This window comes from Poeciliopsis prolifica, unplaced genomic scaffold (assembly GCF_027474105.1).
Source record: "Poeciliopsis prolifica strain line A6 unplaced genomic scaffold, Auburn_PproV2 SCAFFOLD041, whole genome shotgun sequence".
NCBI classification, from domain to species: Eukaryota; Metazoa; Chordata; class Actinopteri; order Cyprinodontiformes; family Poeciliidae; genus Poeciliopsis; species Poeciliopsis prolifica.
The window spans coordinates 2,550,597-2,567,076 of record NW_026562416.1 but is presented as its reverse complement, the minus strand read 5'-3'; the positions used below and the strand labels follow the sequence as shown (position 1 = coordinate 2,567,076).

The window sequence follows — 16,480 nt, the reverse complement described above, 5'->3', positions numbered from 1 at the left end:
AAGTAAAAAGCAAGTTGGAGTGGGCTGCAGACCAACCTGTCGTTTAATTAGCCAGCAGCAAATGTTCAGGGTCAGACTGCTATAAACATCTACAGCTGATCCACTACCAGTTGATCAATGCAGAGAGGAGGAGGGCAGGTCAAAGGTTAAGAGGGAGGAGCCATGGAGCGCTGTAAGGGTGGATTTCTGAGAACAGGTCACATGAATAAAAGCCTTGAGACCAGTAAGAGGAGATGACAGCGGAGAGGAAGTGTTTGTTTTGCTGCTTCACTGACGGTGTCTTTATTTTTTTAATAAGATGGAATAAAGTCTGCCTCTGGTTCCCTGCACAGATCCAAACTGGGCTGATGTCTGGCAGCTTCACGCAGCATTAAACATCGAACCAGAAAATCTGATTATATCTTGAAGCTTTTTTCTTTTCTTTGTTTACTTTTTTTTCTAATAAGATCTTTACCAAATTTGAAATTTCCAGTCATATTCTGGTATTATGTGGCGATAAAGGTGCTGATTTGATTATCACTGTGCAGTCATTGTGCTAAACTCTGAGTAGAATGAGATTGTGAGTAAGAAGGGCTGTAAAGAAGAGAGTAAAGAATGTGGTGAGGGGCTTATCCATCAGGGAGGCGCTCCGAGTCCCCGCGCCGTTGAGGTTATCCAGGAATCTGATGAGGATGGCTTCCAGACGTCTACTGGGGGCCGAGTTTCCGGAGTGTCTCACCAGGTGGAGGCCTGGGAGGCTTGGGAGGCGGATCCTCCGAGGAGATGGTATCTCCGATTCCTGGAAATGTCTCGGTCCCCCGTGGGAGGAACCAGAGTTGGTCCCGTAACCCAGTCGCTGATAAAAGCCACGTTTTTTCACTTTACTGTAAACATTTTTACTTTGTTTTAGTTGAACTGATTTTAAAAGAGCAAACAACAGACCTGGGACAACAGCCAGTAACAAAACAACAGCAACTTTTAGTCAGTCAGAGAGAACAAAGAGCAGCAGTTTGTCTTAATGAAGTAACTGGTTACACCCAGTTTGAATGTTAATTGAAAGACTGTGGGAAAAATGTAAAAAAAAAACAATTAAATGATACTACAAAAAGAGACTAAACATCTTTAAAAAACTCTCTAAATGTTGCCTTCAGATGTGTCTTAAAATTATGTGGCTAACATTTTACAATATGCTTGAAACGTCCGTCACAGATAAAGGAAAACTATAAACACCAAGCATGGAAACGCCATCCATTTCCTTAACTTGCCTGAGTTTACAACCAATTAGGAAACTAGCAGTAAATATTACATTTTTTTCAAACGCAGTCATTAAAATCATCAATCAAATGCACATCAGATCTGTTGATCAATGTTCCAGTTATTAATCATATGATGAGTTTTTAGCCTTGATTTAAAGGAACTCAGTATTTCAGCTGTTCTGCAGTTTTCTGGAAGTTTGCTCCAGATAGAAGCTGAATGCTGCTCCGCTGTGTTTGGTTCTGGTTCTGGGGATGCAGAGCAGACTAGAGAGGTCATCTTGAGATATTAATACAATATGATATTAATACAATACAGATATTAATACCTGTATCGATCTCAATATTGAAAGCATTCTAGATCAGGTATGAGTGCCTGATAAGCTTGTGAAACTAGTGTTGTGTTTCACAAAACATAGCCTCAGAACATCTGTTTGAATTACACATGATGCTGGTGCATCATGTGTAATTCAATTCATTTATGTCTGTGTCTAAAAAAAGAAACTGATACTAAGCCCCAGATATCGGCATTGTAGGTGAAAAAAGTGGATCAGTGCATCCCTAGAATCTGAACTGTCGCCGTAGAAAGACTTGTAAAGTGATGTTAATAGATGCTCTCCATCCAATCAGTCTGAACTTCAGGCTGTTTTGCAAAAAAAGTGTGTAAAAGTGTCCACATTTGCAAAGCTGGAGAAATATTTTGAGGTGTGAAATGTGACGACTTAAGTTGTATGAATAATTTTGCAATGCGCTGAGATTGCTTTATGAGCAATGTGAAGAGGGGGGATGATTCTGCTGCCTTCCTGCTTAACATTTTCATATTCCTGATCATAAGGGAGTGAGTGAGCTGGGAAATAAGAAAGCAGTCTTAATCCTTCTCCCTCTTTGCTTTCTCTCCGTTTGAAATGAAAAGCACACATTTGTTCAGTTTGTTCTTTCTTTCTTCTTTATGTGGCCCTTCAGCCCCCCCTTCCTCCTCCACACATCCCCTTTGTCTTTTACTCGCCCCTTATCCGTGGTCAGGATTTGCTGAGAAATGACTCACCCAGCCACAAATCGCCCATTTAGGAGTGAGGGGGGTTTAGTGGAGCAGAGGGAAGGGGGGGACTCTGAGATGGAGATGAATTGAGTGAGAGCGGAGCGAAAGGGATGGAGAGAAGGGAGCGGGATGGTTTTTTTCCACCCTGCTTGGCTTCCTTGATCAGCACCAACAGCCGAGGTCTGGATCCAATCAGCTCCCTGCATTCAGCCAGGCAGAATAAGGCAGAAAATGTTTCTGACGGCACGCACGCACAGACACACGTACAGTATCCAAACGGGACACACGCCGACCGGTGGCTGTGTTGATCTGTAGCAGAGTGCAGGCGGGGCGGGGAATCAGGAGCCTGGACAAACGACAGATCCTCGTACACATATATATCTGCTTGTCCTTATATATTATCCAGAATTTACCCGGAATTAATGAAGCCACCAACATGTAGGTGTAAGCATCACAGTAATTGCACGAGCCTCTGCATCAATAATGTTCATTAAACTCCTGAACCCACTTGAGCTGACAGCTCGGTGCGTGAGTATGTCTCAGCAGCGCAGCACTCGCAGTTTGGTGATGGATCACCACGGATTTGCATTAAATGCTTCTTTATTTGGACACGGATGGTTGGAAAAGGACGATTTCTTATTAATCATTTCTGCCGGTTGCAAGTTTCAGAGCTGCAGAAGATTAGAAAATCAGTACATCATCCATCTCACAACTTTATAACTTGAAAATGTAATTCCTTTGCATTAGTTTTGATTGTTTGCCATCAGTACTAAAAAAATAATAATCTTTTTTGCTTCCAATCAAGACAACTCTGGAAACTGCTGGCAGTTTGAACGTGTGCGTGTTCCTGCTTTAATATGAACTAATCACAAAAAGTAAGAAAATGTATGTTTTGTTGATTACTACTTCGTTTAATAATCTTGAACCGTTGAGCCATTTTTTTTCAATTAAACATAAACACATTTGATCAAGCAGCTTATTCTGCAATTGTCATTGGATTGAGTTATTGGCATGTTGAGAAACACAGCATAATTGTTTGCAATTTAAAAGTTTATTAATTTAACAAAGAAATCCCAACTGCAACTGCTGGTCACCAGCTTGTTCTCTCACTGCTGTGAGATATGCAAATCACAGGAGATTATCATTATTCTTGGTACCAATTAGGGCTGATCAACTTCTGATATAAACACATATGTTTGACATACTGTAATAAGTCATTTCTTGTAGAAAAAAAAAACAGGTTTTAGGTGTAATGAAACCCCTGTACACAAGGGGCAGTAGAACATTTTTGCCTGAATGCCTGAGTTCAGACCATTTTCTTCTATCTTGCAAAAACAAATCACAAAAACAAAGCAGAAACTATCAAAAATGACCATATGTTTGTTGTGTTGACATGAAGCAGTTGTTTTAAATATGGCAGGTAAAACACAGGATGAACTGAGAAAAATTACATAAAACCATAAATGTAAAATATTCAAATAACTTATTAGCTGTTTGGTCTGACATTGCATTGAAAGTGAAAGAATGAAACATTTTTATTATAACTTTATAACAAGAGGGAGTGATGTCATTTCTGCATTGCTAAAACAAATTTTTCAATAATTTTCATGCTCTGCACTTTTAAGTAGTTTCAGTTTTTAGCTGCACAACTTCTGAGTTTTTCCATTTCCGTTGCTTGGTGATGGAACTAAACCAGAACTTGGTTGAAGCCTTCCTGTAAATATCTAAGCTAAGTTTAAATATTTACTAAACTTTAACTTTTTGACCAAATATCTAGAAATTTAAACAAGTTCAAACAATCTTGTGTTGGATGTGTTTTAGGTCTTGGTCTTTGAACTGCTTGGCAGATGTGTTAGGCTTGAGACCATGTAGTGAAAGCTTAGTTATTCTTGCTAAAATATGTAAAATTTGGCATCCAAACTTAATTGAAGCACTATTGAACGTTCACTTTCAGTACAATTTTAATTGAAAGGTTTTCAGATTTTGCTTTTTAGATTTCTTGCTCAATTTGTGCAATAGAGTTCTTGTTCTGTATGGCAAAAATGACATCCGATGTCTTTTTGTGGTCAGGAAGATGTCTTTTTGTGGTCAGGAAGTGAGATCAACATTTTAATTGGATGTTAAATACTTTAGAAAGTATTTATTACCAAGGTTATATTCTCAAACTTCATATTGAACTTTAGCCTCAAAACATCTGTTTGAAAAAGTAGAAAGTGTGAAATGCTCATCAAACATAACGGCATGAATGTTCTTTATCTGCATAGTGCTTCAGCTCGCTATGGAGGTGCCAACAAAAACAAATCGTGTGAAAAGTGAAAACCAGACCCAGAGGTTTCCAGACCTGGATCTGCTACCAGGATTATTGTTTCTCAATCAGAATCGGATTCTCCACAATGCAGGCTGAGATTTACCCTGGATGACCTCTTTACTTCTTAAATGCTGCCTGAGCAAAACATTTCTGCCAAAACCCAGCAAAAAAGCTGCTAAAAAGACTCCCGTTCCAAGAAGCATGTGGTTCGGTTTATTAGGCGAATTCTCCTACTCAGGAGCTTTATCCAAGACGTCTAGACTGTAGGTTATTTATTCACTTCAGATGAACTTGATAGAAAGCAGTTTCTCCTCTCTGGAAGGCAGAGTGTTAACAAATTAAACCCATGGGAGTCTGCAGCCTGGACAGCTGCTTGGCTGTTGCTTTCCATCTCCTCAGAGAAAGATTAAATTATGGCAAAGAACACCAAGTGTAAAAGAAACAGAAATTCTGCTTTACCCAGTAATCCTCCAACATGATGTCAGTTTCCAGGAACCGTCCAGGGAAACAGCCAGTTTTGTGCTGCATGGCATGTGTTTTACAAGCTGCAGTTGTTCTATAATCACATCAAAAACACAGAGCAAAGTTTAAATGACTTCAGTGAAAGAAATAAATCAGAGGTGTTATCGCAGCTTCATGTAGAAGTTTGGATTGTCTGTAATCACAGGCCACCCAGCCGGGCCAGTGGGTGCTCATTTTTACATTCCCCACGTAGCAATCTGAGTTCGATCAAATCAGACTCAGAAAACACTTCCACCTCCCCACTCACAGCCTCACCTGTAATGAGAAGGAAAGGCTAATTAGAGAAATGTTACCGGAAAGCCTGACAGTGTTAAAAGACATTCAGAGACTCCGAGGCTCTCATCCTTTTCAGGTCAAAGCACTCATCTTACAGGAGATGCACATTTTCACGGCATACCTAATTATCCGCAGCTTGAGGATGTCACATAATCACACACACGACGGGAGGAAAAGAGAAACATGCAAAGGTCTTGTCTGAGGAAACATTTGCATCTGCATCACCTCATAAACATTTTATGGATGCAAAACATGCAGGTACGTCAGAAGGTCTGCAGCTGGTTTTGTTCCTGATGAAGACCAAAAGCCTAACAACTTCACAGAGTTTCACCAGAATTAATAAACCGATGCAAAGTCTGACATTCAGCTTGAAATGTCCTTCATTAAGTGTTTATCGCCGTGACTTAAAGACTACAAGCTTGATGCAAAATCCTTCCATCCATCTTGAACTTATTTGAGGTCGGGTCAAGGAGGTAAATACTTCAGCATCACTCCAGCAACACTTTGAACCTTATTCTGTGAAACCTGAAGGCATTCCAGCGAGTCCTGGGTCTGCCTCGAGGTTTCTTATCAGTTGGACATCATTAGAAAAGGGGAATGCACTCAGGAGCACACACAATATGTGAATGTTAAGTGGACTGCTGCAAAAGCAGTAAGTGGCCTACAGCACAAGGCATTCTGGGTAAATGCAGTCAAAACAAAACAGTCTGGCTCTGGTTGAAGAGATGCCTCGTGGTCTTTTACTGAAGACAAAAGAGAAATTCCACAACCACTAAAATCTAAAGACATTCCATTTTTGTTTACGTTTTGTGAAGGAGGAAGTTGCATTAAGTGTATCCTTCAGAGGTTTTTACGTTGTTTTCATCACCGTTTCTTGGTGCAGCGCCACCACAGGCGAGAAGGGAAACAGGTTGCTCATGGGGTTTGGATCGTTTGATGCAGTGTGAAAGCAAACCGCTCCACCTATAAATCTTTTAGTTTACAGCTTTCTTTCTCTCTCCAGTGGAACTTCGCTTCGTAATATAACCTGCATTAGCAAGTTCAAAATTCTCAGAAAATGTTGCCATTATTTTGTCAGGAAAACTAACCCAGTGTTCCTCTGGTTAAATTGATAAAGTTTGTTACATATTCAGCAAGTAGGGCATCAGCTGAAATCTGCCAATTAAACAGCTTTATCTATAAGCTTTTATATATATATATATATATATATATATATATATATATATATATATATATATATATATATATATTTTTATTTTTTTTTATAATGACCTTCTGTTGCATAAATGTTTCACTTCGCTGCGTTGTCTTGGCCATGTTAAACCTGAAGCATTAGTGCAGCATCTGCAAAGTCTTTCAGTGTTTCAAGATTGTAATTTTGTGGCAGACTTTATTCTGTTTGGCTGTAAATTTAGGTTTCTGTCATGTCATTTATTTATACTAGCGTAGTGTTTGCAATAGCATACAAAGTGGTCTCAAATGTGTTATCCATTCCTAACGTTGTTACAGACCACATGTTAGCTATTAGGAGGATTTCAAGCCCAGCTAAGTTGTCCACGTCTCTTATTCCCTGTCGCTCACAGTTTGTTTGGTCCAAGTACTAAAAGTACACAGTTCCAACATCAAAATGAAGACATTTTATAGTGAATCGTTATCTGAAAGGAAACCAAAGATATTTGTCTCTCCCAGTTATTTTAAGCCTCACAGAAACAAATGCATTTTATGTTGTGGATGCAAACCAGTCTAGCTTTCAGTATCAGTTCTGGTGTTTAAAGTAGACTTGCAGTGTGGAATATGAACTCAAACCATAAGACAACCGTTAGTCAATGTTCATGGGCTGGAAATCAATGCTGAGTCCTGTTGGCCCCATTCTGTTGCCTTGCTGTGTGATTTTATGACTGTATTTTACAACCGTACTGTTAATCTGAGCTCTGTAAACTTGCTGGCTGGAGTTCATTCCCTCATAAGCTTTACATTTCTGTGGTGGTGTGTCTGAATCTGATGAACATTTGTTTCCATGTCAACGTAAAATGCAAACCAGTGTGCAGATATTTAGTCAGGAGGTTTTCAACAGAGTTGAGTTGGTTTTTGTGCCACTTGGCAGCAACCGTCTGCAAAGAGGAAAAAAGGCATCTTATTTGGGGGTTGCAGCCTTTTTTTTTTCTTTTTTTTGTGTGCATGCTTACTTCAGGCAGAAGGGGTTTATTAAGACAAGTGGAGCCAGGAGTTGTGTAGAACGGTTGTCTGTTTTTGTGTTTAAATGAGTCAGTTATTGAGTGTTTGTATGAGAGCCTGCATGTGCAGCAGCTGGGTGCTAACTAAGCGCAGAGCTTGAGAGGAAAGTGGAGAGGTACTTGCATAACCCCTGAAGTTCAGAACCCCTGCAGGAGGCAGTAAAATGGAAAAACTTAATTAGACCTAATGTGTGTGCATGTGTGTGCACATTCGTGCTTTCATTCTCTCCTAACTCTTGCATGAGCCTTGTTTTTAATCCAAGTGTATTTTATTCTATTATACATTTTGCATCCTGCGTCCGGTTTGTTTACTTCCCCTGTTTTCGCGCTTTCTCTCTCTCCCTCTCTCTCCTACTTTCTCCTTCCCGTCTGTCTGAGCCTTTTAGTTCTCATCCCATCTGCTTGGTCTGTGTCAGAAAGCATCCATTTAAAATCCAAATCTCAGAGGAGAGAGCACGGGGAGGCTCAATGGGCCAAGAAAAATGCCAAAAACAAGATGCTTAAGAAGTCGTTTTGACTTTCCCTCTCCTTTCATTGCAGTCTTCTTCTTGTGTGGTTTACAGTTTAATTTCTTTCTTACGTCTCTCCGTCGTTCCTGACCACCCTCTGATTGCTTCCTCACTGATGAAAAGTGAGGAGCCAGTAGATGAAAAGCGGTGGCCAGAATCCCTGATGAAGAGAAGGAACTGAGGAAGAATCAGACGGGAAATTTCCTCTCTCGCTGCGGCATCGTGGGGTTGCATGGGGAAATAATTGAGATTGTCATGGAAACGGCAGTGCTTAGACACGTGTGTGTGTGTGTGTGTGTGTGTGTGTGTGTGTGTGTGTGTGTGTGTGTGTGTGTGTGTGTGTGTGTGTGTGTGTGTGTGTGTGTGTGTGTGTGTGTGTGTGTGTGTGTGTGCTCAGACGTGAGGGTGTGTCTGTCGACTTTCAGTTGTGGGGTAAATGAAGTGTGTGTAAAGATCAGTGATCATCAGAGGGTAATTTAATAGACGGTGTGTGTGTGTTTTCATGTGTGCAAGGTTGTCTGTGTCATCAGGGGTAATTAAGCAGAGTGTGTGATGTACAATTACTCTGTCTGGGTCAGAGGTGTGATACAGATGTACTCTGAGGCTTCTGCTGTCTTCAGGCTAATAGGAGCTTTTAAGAGCTCACTGTGCTCACGTGTGTGTGTTGCTGCCAGAGAAGGTGTGTGTTGGAACTACAACAAAACAACAACATTTAATGAGTGTTTCTGTTTGTGTCTCTGAAGCTTTCTTCACGTTTCTGTGTACTATTTTGGGGTCAGCTGTTTGGCAGCTCTACACTTGTGAGATTATAGTTGTTTCAAAGAGGAAAAACTACTTGGGTTTTTCAGAGAATTTGATTTTTTGTTGGTGGTGATGCTCTCAGTGGGACAAATTCTTCTTGTCTGAATCTTCTCTGCCTCTTTTTGAATAGTACTTGTTCTATTAACTTATAACAAGTTCCTATATCTTGTTTAAAAGTTATTTGTAAATTACATTCATCATATTTCATCTGATATCTGACCTGTAAACTTGAAAAGTTTTGTGGTTTTGCAGTGCAGCATTAGCATCTTGTGAAGTCTGAGTCTAGATAGCAATGTTTGCATCATTGGGATGATCATATCTATGACATATGTTCTTTTTTTTTTTATGTCATTAAGTCCTGTCAGAAACTTGTATGCACTGGAGTGAATTGATACCAATAAATTGGGATTTATTTTCTAGATTAGATTTTTTCTTTTGCTGCATGTGAAGTTTGAATTTCTTTTGTTAAGGAAACTTAAAAAGCCAACATGTGGATTAGAGGAGGAGGCAGATCATTCTGAACCCAGTGGTTATATGTAATGACGTTAAATTGCATAGGAACAATGTCGCCATGTTTACCTGAGAAAACTTGCTCCTTCGACTCCACTTGAAGAACTTTTATTCCACAGTTCCCACTGAGCCAGGTCAACGTGTCTACGGCATAAACACCTTTAATGGGCGTCATGCGCTTGTGGCCGTCTGATTTAGAAATAACCCAGCATGTAACTGGAAAAATGGCTCTGTTGGTTTGCTTTGTCATCCAGGAATAAATGCTAATCAGATTCAGACAGGTATTGTGGGAGTATTAACTTGTACCAAACTGTTTTAAACCATCTCTAATAATAAAGTTTGCTCTTTCAACATTTCTTTGGTTTTACTAGTTTTTAAGCCAGAATAGTTTAGTCCTTTAAAGTAAAGGTGCACCACATCGGCTCTAATGATAGAAATAAATTGAGCTATTTCGATACATGATACCTCTCACTGTCCAGTTTTCATTTCTGTTGCATTACTATCTGGTTTTAACATTTGTACTTCAGTTTGTTTTCTCTCTTTATGATTCATCTGTAGAACAAACTTCTAGCATCAATAAATCTGATTATTTTCTGAATGTTTGGGATCCTGGTTCTGTAGATGAACCTGTTTCAATCAAGCTTCAGATGATGGACTGATGTCCTCACTTTGACTCCTAATACTAACCTAATACTCTAATGTACAGAGGGATTAATGGCCGACTCAGTGACTAAAAGGAAGGTCCTGTGGTTACAAAATAAGCCCGAATCATCATCCCTCCACCACTGTGCTTCACAGTTGGTATGAGGTGTTGTTAGTTTTCTTCCAACATGGTGCTTTGTTGAACTGATTTGTCTGAAGGAAGTCCAAAAGACTTGTGGTTCGTTCAGGTTCAACTTTCCAGACCTAAGTTGAGTTTAGATGACTTAGTTTTCAACCACTCTGTTTTTTTTTTATTGTTCTGATATGTATTTAAGAGACATGGTAAGAGTCTTAGAAGGAGTTCTTGCTTATTTTTGTTATTTTGCAGTTTTTCTGAACACTCTGGGCTCAGATGTTATGGTGAACTGGCTGGGATGTTCACTCCTGGAAGTATTAGCTGTTTTAAATCATGTTTTCAACTTCAGTTTGTTTTAAAACGGTGTTATGATCATTGACTGGTCCATTGTTGAGGTCTGTCTGCCTCCGTTTTGAGTTGAAATGTGTTCCAGAACAATTTTTATCGATGTAGTCATTACGATGATCAGGAGTTTTTGGCTCTGTGAAGTCTGGTAGTCTTAAATGTTCATATTTTATTTTAAGATACAAAGTTTCTTGCTTTGCACTTGATTAAAAACTTGATTTAAATCTTTTTGTACTGATGATGCAAATACGGTTGTGCAAAAGGTGAACACAAGAATTTGTGAATATTTATCACACTGTTTTATCTCTTTGAATTAAGGGCATGTGCCTTCAAAAGGGAAAGCTCGCAATGCTTAAAGGCTAAACAAACACAAAGTAGTTTGTGAGGAATAATTTTGTGTTTATTCTGTGCTTCAGTCTTAAGGTAGTCTTTTCAAATTAAAATATTGTTTTTTTTCATTTCTCTCCTTTGGGTTTTAGCGCAGTATTTATGTGAACAGATGTGGTTTGAATGATGTTAATGTATCGATGTCTTCCCAAGGAAAAGGTGGTTTCATCTCCAGGGACTTTCGCAGCAAATCTGGAAGCAGCATTTTAGATGCTGGAAGCTAAAAGAGGTGCTGACCTTTGGCTCATCTTCTAGTCTAAACCTGCTAATAAAATCCATCATAATTACACATTTAAATCTCACTGCAGGGAAAACCTAAATGACAGAATATGTTACAAAGTGTCTGGTCTCAGATTTGTATCTGACTAGACTAAAAAAATGTGGATTATTTTGTAAAATTCCTCCGTCTTTTTTGGTTCTTAGTAATTTCAACATTACTCAACCTCCTTGACCGAAAGCAGCATTTAATTGGAGTCGATCTTCTCTGTGTTGGTGTGAACTGACAGTCTGTGGTGTGTTTTCATGCCCAACTTCAAAGAATAAAAAAAAAAGTGCAGAAAAGAGGAAGAGAGGCGGAGAAGAAGACCTTCTGATTATTCAGATTTGGGTTTATTTTAGTTTTTCACGCCTCTCTGAGGCTGTTTGTCCGTCCCTCTCAGCCCTAATTCTTTCCACCTTGCTTCCCCACATCTCAAATCATCTGCTTTAGATTATCCCAACCACTGCGAGTGGAGCCGAGTAGAAATGGGTAGTTTTCACGGGTCTCTCGCTCTCCCTCTCCTCTAATCTCCTCCATGTTCATGACACTAATACAGAGACTGATCTAAGCCCTCCTGCCTCTCTCTGTGACATTTATCACTGTGCTTTTTAATGCACCCAGCCTGCCTCTGTTGACGAGAAATAAGGATGACAAGCGTGCCCTATTTTCTTGCGTATGATAGGCTCCTCTCCTTTTGACTTTTTAGGGGGGAGTATTCGCACTGAAGAGTGTTTACTAAAGTGTCTCGCAGCATGGTTGACAAGAATTTGACATTAAACTTTGATCGTAAATCTGGCATTTACTGTTGGCACTAAACTGGGATCCATTAGTGTCTTAGATTGTAATAAATGATGTCGGATAACGCCCTCATAAAGCCTGCATCTATTAAAAACATCACTAAACATATCATCCACTTTTGCTATCCTTGTAAAGCATTTACATGCTATATCCGGTTTTGATGGATGATAAGTGATGAAATTAAACATTAATGCGTTCATTATTAGCGTGCCAATCAATATTTCTTTTCTTTGAATTAATGGAGTGGAGATGAAAAATGTCCACACATTGTCAGATTTCCCCTGATATTTAAAATGTAATATCAAATGAATTGAATTTACGCAGCCTTTTTACGACAGTGGCTCAAAGACCTTTCACACATGAAGGCTGAAGTGACCCAATTCCGATGCGACCTGTGTCTGATCTTTTCATGACCCAGGCTGGTTTCCTCCCAAATGTGATGCAGGTCATTTGGGTCTCCGGTATGCATCCGATTCAAATATCCAACCTGAACGTCACTGATACTCGACAAATGTCACTATTCTGTGTCCTGATACGCACAAGCAGGAAGAAAAGCAACGACCATGGCGAACTGTGATGAAGATTAAGTTATTAATACGCTGCCTCCGGTTGGACAACAGCTACAAATGTGTAAGCTTTGCTCCACCGTTGGCGTCCATGTTTACTTCTGAAAACACTGAGCACTTCTTCTTTGTATGGCGGTTGGTAAAACACTGAGAACAATGACATTATTGCGCCCTCTGCTGTGCATGCAGGTCACTTTCAGGTCATTTTTCCCATTCACATTGGAGGACACATACAGGTCGCATATATTTGGAAATGTGAATCATCATCAAAAAAATCAGATTTGACAAAAAATTTGAATTGGGTCACTTCAGGCTGCAGTGTGAACGCAGCCTGCTTTCTAACACCACACTCACAACATTCACATCCTCTTACACTGACCTGCAGGTTGGTAGGCAACTTGTGGTTGAGATTGCTGGGTAAGTGCACCTCTAAAGATTAAGGAATAAACTAGATTTGAACCCAGAAGTTTCTGACTTCAAGACAGCTACCGAGTGGCTTAGTGGAGAAGAAATAGATGGTACAGAATTAGCAGGAGACAGCCGTCAGAGTGACTAGTTAGTTTGGAAAAGCAAGAAAAGTTCTCAGGGGAATGTCAAGCTGAAGGCTAATTAAGGGAACTACAAAGCTAACAGGCCAGTTTCTAAGCTAACATCTGGACAATATGGCCCCTAGTCTAAACAAATAGCGAGCAAGAGGCCTTTCTCTAAGCTAACTGCATGTTTACTGTTTGTTCTTTGAAAGAACAGCTGGTTAACATTCAATTTCTGCTCAATTCAGTTTATTTATCTTGTGCTAATTCATAATATGGACCATTATCTATGCTCATATTTGCCATCTGATATTCTTACAGTGTTAATGTCATCATTAACACTGTAAGTGATCTTGCAAAAAGAACATAGGCATAGAAAATAAATATGTGTTTCTGTTTAATTTAAGGGGAGACATGATTGGTCCTCGTTGTAGAAGATAGTTGCTTTATGCATAATTTTACTTAAAATATCAGCAGTTATTAGGTTTTGTAGAAAAATGGAGGAAAATTCACTCTGCCCCTGTGTATAACCTGATCCATTGAAAAATGAACATGCCAGCTGTAATGACCTTTTTAGGTGCATTGTCTCTATAGCCTACACAGAATAATGGACTTTTTAGCACTTGATTAACAGAAGGATGACAGCCACCAAAGGCCCTCTCACAAAAGGCAATTATTCAGCTGTCTCTCTGTCTCCCAGGCATTTGATAAATGCCACTAATGCCTAAAATATAAATGGCACAATAAAAATAAATATCACTTTGGCCCACATATTGTGTTTCAATGCCAATTTCTAAGTTTGAAAAGAGGGGAAAGTAGGACAGGGAAAGTTGGATTCATCATCCTTAGTACATACTATCACTTCAACTGGATATAAACACTGCCTCCTAATTTAGCTATCATATCCTTTTCCCTGAACCTCATCTTGCTCTCACAGCCGGTTTGTGTCATCCTGGCATCGTCTTCCCATATGAACCGGCAGAAAGTGTTTTAAAACCAACCAGCCCTCTCCTTTCAACTTCACTCTCTATTGCCTCCACCAAAAACCTACTCGGGCTTTCTCTGCTGTCCCTTTGCTCAGCTCCTCTCTTCTTTCATCTGTTTTTCCCTCTGCACTGTCAGAATGAACAATTTGCATGAATCACAGGCTCTGGCCCAGTTGTAGTGACATCCCCCTGCTGGTTTTGTTAGCATAACCACACTTTGCAGCTCCAGAGAGGTCATTATCCAATGTCCAATGTGATCATGATAAAACAATGTCATTCACATAATGTTGCTTCTCTTGCACATATACCCTAATAGCATCATTTCAGTGAACCTCAGATTGCTTGATTGGCGGCCATGGCTGTGTTTTCCAGGAGAACTGGCAGAACCAGGGAGTCATTTGCATAAAAGAAAAAGGAGCTCAGACTTGCTGCTGTTCCGCTCTCCTGTAAACTTACAGCTTCTCAAAGGGAAGTCTGCATGTAATTCAGCTACAAGAAGAAAAAATGACAGCGTGTAATTGCATACTTAAAGTGGATGTGAAAAGTTCACATACCCACATTACAGTCGTTGGTGTTTGTGACATAAACAATCATCCTGCTGCTAGAGCTACAGCATGCAAATGGTTTCAACGACTAAATGATATCATTGTACATAAGTGTTGTCATCTATAACTAGCAAAATTTTAAAGAGTAATGTAACAACAACTGAAAATTTTATCTTTCCTGAATGGAAAACTCATAAGAAAGTGGATCAGCAAAGGCACCAAGAGGTCAGGCAGTTCTGACAACATTTTTATCCACTATCAGTCATGTTCTGCATGTAACAAAATCTAATGTTTTCTACATTTGTACAAACTAAGAAGTTGGACAACAGAAACTTTTCCTCCAAATGTAATAATCCAGGTATGGCTAAAATCTCAGGGGTAAAATTATGATCTGATGAAACCAAATACTGCAAGAATTTCAAGGCACATTGGGTTGTTTTCCAGTTAATTGACCTGGACTGTTAGTTATGAAACAAGAAGTTATGAACAGTTCCAAATATCAGTCAGTTGTGACCCAAAACCTTGTAGTGCAAAAGAGTTTATTTGAATCTAAGAAGAGATGAAATTATAGATCAAACCTAGATAGATAGATAATACAATGATCAAATCAGTAGAACAATGACAATGGGAGGAAAGTTTTTGAAAACTCAACCAGAGTTCACAGTGTCATCTGTTGGGTCGTGGAAGAGCAATGTCCAGTCGCTGTCAGTGTTGGAAAATTTTTCTTGTTAGCTGATATTGCATGCTAAAATATGAGATGCTAACAGACTCTTTCCAAAGAAAACTCAACCTGAATGTAAATGGAAAGGTGCTGCAGCATAGTAATAATTTATGTACACACCCATGTAAAAATGCTATTGGAGCATTTAGATTTTGTTTCATATATTTTCCCTGTTGGAGGTTTGTTTTATGTCTCATCAAGCATTTGCATTGCTGAAACCTGGAGTTCTACCGGGTGGTGCTCACGTTTTAGAGAAACTCTATTCTGTGGTTGTTTTGATATTGTCTTTTAGCTCTGCATGAATCTGCTCATCCAGATCAACATTATCTGAGCCAGATGCTTTTTTTTCTTTCTCATTTCTACTTCAGAATCCTCCTAAAAACTGCCTGGCATTAGCCTTTCTGCAGTGTGGACTTGTACCTGTCAGTGAGGTCTGGATGGGGTCCGAGGTTAACAGCAGGTGATCATTTTACCCAATGGTTTGACTAGCTGACCGTTAGAGGGAGAAAGCCAACGACAGCAGAGAACTGAACAATGAGAGGGGAGATAAAGGGCATGTGGAGCAGGAACAAATGGGAGAAAGGGAATTAGGCAGGGTCAAACTGGAAGGGCTTGGGGATGTTAAACAGTTTCCAGGCACAATTGTGCTCATTTCATTTTCCTCAATTAACACCCTCACCTCTCTGTTCTGGTTCTGCTTCTGTGTCTGTCTGTGTGACTCTGCTGGACCGAAAACCTTTAATCCGTTTCAGAGACAAAAAAGTAAGGTCCAAAGCAAACCTGTGTTCGCTGATGTTGTACGCTCGACTTCATTCTTGTTTCAATATTCAACTGAAACATGAGTGGAGAGGCAAACTTGGCTCACACCAACCCAAATTTGAAAAGGCTTTTCCCCCCTCCAGCTGCCGAAAAAAGCAGGGAGAGGGCAACAAAGGGGGAACCGACAGCTGGACAGACATAAATGTAGAGCAAAATGTCTGCAAAATGTCGCACAAAAAGCAGCTGGGAGACTGAATGAGTCCCATTCAGCCTGATCCCAGCAATGACTGCACCCTCACCAAGGGATTACACTGAGAAGAACATTACCACACACTTGTAAGAGGATTGTAACACACGTGCTATCATCACCACTTA

At 39.7% G+C, this 16,480-nt stretch overlaps 1 protein-coding gene across 4 annotated transcripts in view; it reads left to right on the top strand.

Moving 5' to 3' along the window:
- The window catches only part of pvrl2l (PVR cell adhesion molecule related 2 like), a 310,183-nt gene that overhangs the window by 183,319 nt on the left and 110,384 nt on the right, over positions 1-16,480 (top strand). The window lies entirely within an intron of this gene.